The sequence below is a fragment of the Microcebus murinus genome, chromosome 12 (assembly GCF_040939455.1).
Source record: "Microcebus murinus isolate Inina chromosome 12, M.murinus_Inina_mat1.0, whole genome shotgun sequence".
NCBI lineage: Eukaryota > Metazoa > Chordata > Mammalia > Primates > Cheirogaleidae > Microcebus > Microcebus murinus.
Window position 1 is genome coordinate 5,810,479 of NC_134115.1, and position 5,943 is coordinate 5,816,421.

A 5,943-nucleotide genomic window follows, 5' to 3' on the forward strand; every position below is an offset into this window, starting at 1 on the left:
ATGCTAAATGGTGTGAGAGAAGCAAAGATTCCTGGAGCTGGCAAATGTCTGAAGTGAGTTTTGGAGATGGCAGGAGTTAACGTGGTGAGGCGGAGGAAAGGAGCTTGCAAGGGAAGGAGCCAGCATACGGAGAGCACAGGGAGGAGAGCAGGCAGGGACTACTTTTTGTTTACTTCCTATGTTATACGTATAAGTTCATAGTATCTTATATAAGGTTTTGAGTTCAGTTGAGAAATATGTAATTTTTTAAATTATTAATTTTTTTTTGCTGTTTTACAAGGTGGCTTCACACCACTTTTCCTTGCTGTGTGTAACACAAGACAGCGAATGGTGGAGTTTTTAATAAAGAAAAATGCAAACGTAAATGCAGTTGATAGTTGGAAAAGGTACAGTAGTTAGTCATGTTTCTTTAAACCTGAGTGTTGCTCCAGAGTGGTAATCACACAAGTCAGAAATATTAAATAAATAAAATTAACTTATCATTATTGCAATACAATGCAAACTATCAACACAAATCATCAGGTAGAAAAGCAAATATTTGGACTGGGCAACATAAAGAACAGTGTATAGTAGAATGTATCTTCTCTTATTATATTGACTGATGCTTGTTATTTGTAATCCAATGTTTTTGGTCCTGTGACCTTATCTTACCTAAAGGTCTTTTGTATTTCATTAGCTTCATAACTTGTGGACTTTAGCTTTCAGTTTACTTTATGTCTCAATATTGAACTTCTTAACCTTATTCTAGTATTTTTCTAACCTCTGCTTCTTATACACTTTTCCTTTAAAAATATTGTGTTAAACATAAATAAGAGTTGAAAATCATTTTGTCTTTTAGATGACTCTTTGCTTTAAGTTCCTTTCTTTGAAGAATATTGATGTCAGGTGATCCCTAAGTGACTTTTAATTGCTATTACCAGGTCCTAGGGGTTCATTGTTTTCTTTCCTTTTTCATTTCTAGTGTATTTTGATTTTTTCAAAATAAGTATGCATAGAGGGAAGAAAGTTACCTTAAATTGGATAAACGTGAAATGAAGACAAGCCATGGGTGAGTGATAAAGAGAAAAGAGGCTTTAGACTCACACATGACTAGATTTAATTCCTAGTTTTCCTGCTTGCTGGTCGGGTGGCCTTGGGAGCACTGCTTATCACCAAATACGTTTTCCAATATGAAAAGGATAATAATGTATGTTTCAAGGATGGTTGTGTGTAAGATTATATAGAGCATTGAATTCAGTGCCTAGCATATATTGTAAGCATTGTTTACTGAAATTACCAGGACTACTATTAATATTATTACCATTATTATTAATATTGCTGTTTTAAGCCTTCAGATAGCTCTTTCTTATCTGACCCCAAGATGACTGACGCACAAACTATTATATCAGATTAGGGAAGTAATGAAGAAATCTTCACTGAAATCTTTGCCTACTTTAGATAATTGACATCAGTAGTTTCTTGTCCATCAAAGGACTTTAAATTAGCATCCTTTACTATGTAATACCCCAGAGGGACTAGAGACTTCCTTTTTGTCCGTTCTTTTTGGCCTTGGCAGTAATTTACAAAGATGAACACTAGAGCACCCAAGATGTTTATGTGTATTAGTGCATGTAAATGGTTAAATCTACACTGACAAGCGAGATATGACCTGGGTAAAGTATATGAAGTGAGCTGTTTAAATAAGTTTATTAAAGTTCCTCACAGTGGAACCTGAACAGTCATCTGTCTGTTGTTTTAGAACAACCCTCATGATTGCATTACATAAGAAATCACTAGATATAGCCAGTCTTCTTCTTCAGCAACTCTTTAATGTCTCTTGTCAAGATATGGTTGGACAGACTACAAAAGATTATGCTGTTTGTAGTGGTTTGAAATCTTAAATATTTACATTAAAAGGCATGTTAACCATATTGATGTTTAAAATAATTATAACTATTGTGTCTTATACATCAGGTGAGATTTCATAGTTAGGTTCAGGTAGTTGTGGAATGGCGGTGAGTCAATCCACTTCATCCACCAGAAATCAAGCAAAAGGCTAGAGTACTTCTAAGTAGCAGGGGGTGCAGGGTTCTTTATCTCAGGACTTTTAAGATGATTATCCTTAGGGATCCCAACATTGCCCATTTTATTCCAAGTAGAACCCCTCTGAGGGGATAAGAATAGTGTCACATTTTGATTTTTCTAATTAGTTAGTCAGGTCTTGAATGTGCAATTTAGCCAAAAGTCTTTGTTCTCCCCCCGGAGGACTATCTCCTATTTACCTCCTTCTTGAAGTTTTCAAGAATCTAAGGGGTTCCCTAAGTCCAAGAATCTAAGGGGTTCCCTAAGTCCAAGGAAGACAATCTTCTTTTACAAGTCAGAAAGAGGAGGAATGAAGACATACTAATCATTCCATTGTTTCTACTGATTCTGTTGCTGCATTGTTGCCATTGGGACTGGTCCTGCAGTCTCAGATGAGTGACCTTTGTTACCAAGATGCCCTGACTGACAGATCCCCCAGTCTTCATGGTGATCCACACTTAGACTTCCAAGTTACAACTTTTTCTAGTTCACTTACATATTCTTACATGCTCAGCTATTGCTCCCAAAGCACTAGCACCCTGCTCTGGCAGCTGCACTTCCTGGGTTTAGCCACACACACAGTGAGCAAATTGACCCTCCCCCGCTGCACTCAAAACCTTATTTGGAGCCCACATCTTAGGCCACCCCAGACCCTCATGGTAAGTTTTCCTTTGAGGCCCTTGTTTGGCTTTTCTCTAGCAAATAGTATGTGGGATTGTTCTCAACTATCAGGGAGCTTCAAAGAATGTTGCAGGAAGAGATCAGAGTTGAGTTTCTTCTTTGCTTCCGGATATGCACCCTAAGGCCCCTTCTATGCTGTGTAGCACCTTTTCTTAGGTAGCGGAAGGTCCCATATGCTCCTTCCCCAGAGTAGTGAGCAGTGGTCAACTGCTCAAGGGTTTTGGTTTCCATAATCATAAAAATCTCCCAAACTACTTGTATCTCTACTGCAAGTTTTTAAAATATTTTCAAATTCTGCCTCCTAAGGAAGCCATTCAACAGAACTCTCTGACTCTAAGGTAGGTTAGTTGGAGTGAACAGAGCTGAGCCTCATCTGTGATTCATCAGTCTCCATGTAGAAAACCAAGGCTTTGTGCTTGCATGGACAGCACATATACCAAGATTGGGACCCTACAGAGAAGATTAGCATGGCCCCTGCCCAAGGATGGCACCCCAATTTGTTATGCATCCCATATTTTGTGGAAGGTTCTTTGAGTACTTGCTTACCACCTCCAAGGAAACAGCGTGAGTCAAAACAAAATGTGTGACACTCAATGTTGAAATTATGATTTCCATTACAAAAATATGAATGTAAGGTGATCTATGACATGAGAACAAAGCTGAGTACCATGTGAGATGTCATGTGCAAATAAATATGTTGTCAGTATGTATCTTGGAAATGAGAAAATGCCAATTTGCATCTCATTCATGGAACTTGAAGAAAAGAAAAGTAGGATTTTGTCTTCCATGTCTGTTGGAGCTGAATATGGAGATTAAGCATCATTCTAAAAAAAATCTAGTGATTCAGAGATTGGTTAGGTAGAGAAGGAATAGCAGTAGTCTAAGCTAGGTCTTGACATCTATTTGTTTCTGCCCTTGGTGTGATTGATTGGCCCAGCAATAGGGGACAGTTATGTTATCCAATTTGCTGGGTGCAGTGCCTCATGCTTGTAATCTTAGCTACTCCTCAGGTTTAGGAGGGAAGATTGCTTGCACTCAGGAGTTCGAGGCCACAGTGTGTTATGACCATGCCACTGAACTCCACACTGGGTGACAGAAAAAGACCCCTATCTCAACAACAACAATAAAAAAAGTCATCTAATTTAATGAGATAATATTTTTTAAATAAATTTTGTTGCAAATTATGAAATAGCAGAGACACCCTGGATTATAAGCCACAAAAAATAGAACAACTAATACCCCAAATTGGTACTTAATAACATTTTCTAAAAACTGCAGCATTTGACTTATTAGAACTTATGAAGAACTATACATTGGGTTTTATTTGGGATTCCCAAATTGTTTCAGCAATTAGGTTCAAAAACAGACTATTCCATTGCTTTACTATCTCTGAGCACTTTAAAAATGTAATCTCGTAAAATGTTCAAAACAACCTAGTGAAATAAGGCAGTAAAATCCTTATTTTTCAGAAGACAGTGAGCCTAAGAAAAGCAGCTTGTCTAAGAACAAATAGCTGTTACAGAGCTAGGACACTGCATATGTCAAGCGAATTCTAGTTAATTTACTAAGCTGTACTGCCCGCAGTTCATCACTACTTCAACTCAGTTTTCTTCTTCTTTAATTAGAAGCTTAGTAAGTTTGTAGAAGCTACAGATTTGAAGTGTATGGGATAAATAAAGTTCTGATATTAGCTCTGGTATTTTCTGAAATAGCCTAAACATTTAATATATTTGGTAAATGTTTTTCCTATCAGTATTGTAATAGTAATTTTATTTATTACATTTTGTATACTGTAGCATTTACAAAAAACTTTCAGAATATGAAGAGGAAAGATACCAAATGACAATAAGAACTGCAAAAATCTTCAAAGTCCTTCTCAAAATAGCAATTCAGGTAAGAATTCTGATATTGAATTAGTCTTGGTGGTTTTACTCTAATATAAAAAGTAAGATTAAGAAAGTATTGACCACAAAAGAACAGTTTAAAAAAAATCATCTTCAAGTTATGCATGTTTTTTTTAAAAATTTCCTTGTTTAAATTAATTTCTTTAGTTTAGAATTCAGAATTATTTAGGAAATTATTTGTAAGTAGTTTATAATCTCAAACAGTTGTCTGAAAAAAAGTTAATTAAAAAAATTTTTATTTAAAAATTATTATTTAAAAAAATTATTATGTTTCCTCTATAGTCAGATTTTAATAAATTGGATTTGTTATAACAACAGATCTTCTATTTAGTTTTTATAATAAATGGTTTGCAATTAGTAAGTGAACTTAGTTAGCGTTGATCCTTGAACAACCTAGGGATTATGGACGCCAGTCCCCAGTGCAGTCAAAAATCTGCGTATAACTTTTGACTCCCCCAAAATTAACTACGAATAGCCTACTATTGTGCAGAAGAAGCCTTACCAATAACATAAGCAGCTGATTAACACGTTTTGTATGTTATATGAATCATATACTGTATTTTTACAATAAAGGAAGCTAAAGAAAAGAAACTGTTATTAAGAAAATCATAAGGAAGAAAAACTTTATTTACTGTTTATTAAGTGGAAGTGGATCATCATGAAAGTATTCACCCCTCAAGTCCACATTGAGTAGGCTGGGGAGGGGGAGGAGGAGGAGAGGTGGCTCTTGCCTCTCCAGGTGGCAGAGGCAGGAGAAAATCTGGGGATAACTGAGTCCCTGCAGTTCAAAGCCACCGTTGTTCAAGGGTCAACTGTATTACATAGTGATTTGTGTCATGGAAAACATAACTATCTTGAAAACTGGGAATTTAAAAATACCCTGTCTGGTACCATAAACAAATGGCCATAAGAATTGCAAAACTTAACCAGTGTGTGCCAATACCAGTAGATTATTATTTAAAGATGCCTCCTGGCCGGGCGCTGTGGCTCACGCCTGTAATCCTAGCTCTTGGGAGGCCGAGGCGGGCGGATTGCTCAAGGTCAGGAGTTCAAAACCAGCCTGAGCAAGAGCGAGACCCCGTCTCTACTATAAATAGAAAGAAATTAATTGGCCAACTGATATATATATATAAAATTAGCCGGGCATAGTGGCGCATGCCTGTAGTCCCAGCTACTTGGGAGGCTGAGGCAGCAGGATTGCTTGAGCCCAGGAGTTTGAGGTTGCTGTGAGCTAGGCTGACGCCACGGCACTCACTCTAGCCTGGACAACAAAGCGAGACTCTGTCTCAAAAAAAAA

At 37.0% G+C, this 5,943-nt stretch overlaps 1 long non-coding RNA gene and 1 other non-coding gene across 2 annotated transcripts; both read left to right on the forward strand.

Moving 5' to 3' along the window:
* Positions 1-282: 282 nt before the first annotated feature.
* On the forward strand, positions 283-4,768 carry LOC105856667 (uncharacterized). Its single transcript, XR_001147254.3, has 3 exons — positions 283-386; positions 962-1,048; positions 4,539-4,768. It is a non-coding gene; the product is annotated as an uncharacterized LOC105856667 (long non-coding RNA).
* LOC142874658 (U6 spliceosomal RNA) lies at positions 3,155-3,261 on the forward strand. The gene has a single exon (XR_012922314.1). It is a non-coding gene; the product is annotated as a U6 spliceosomal RNA (small nuclear RNA).
* Positions 4,769-5,943: the final 1,175 nt, after the last annotated feature.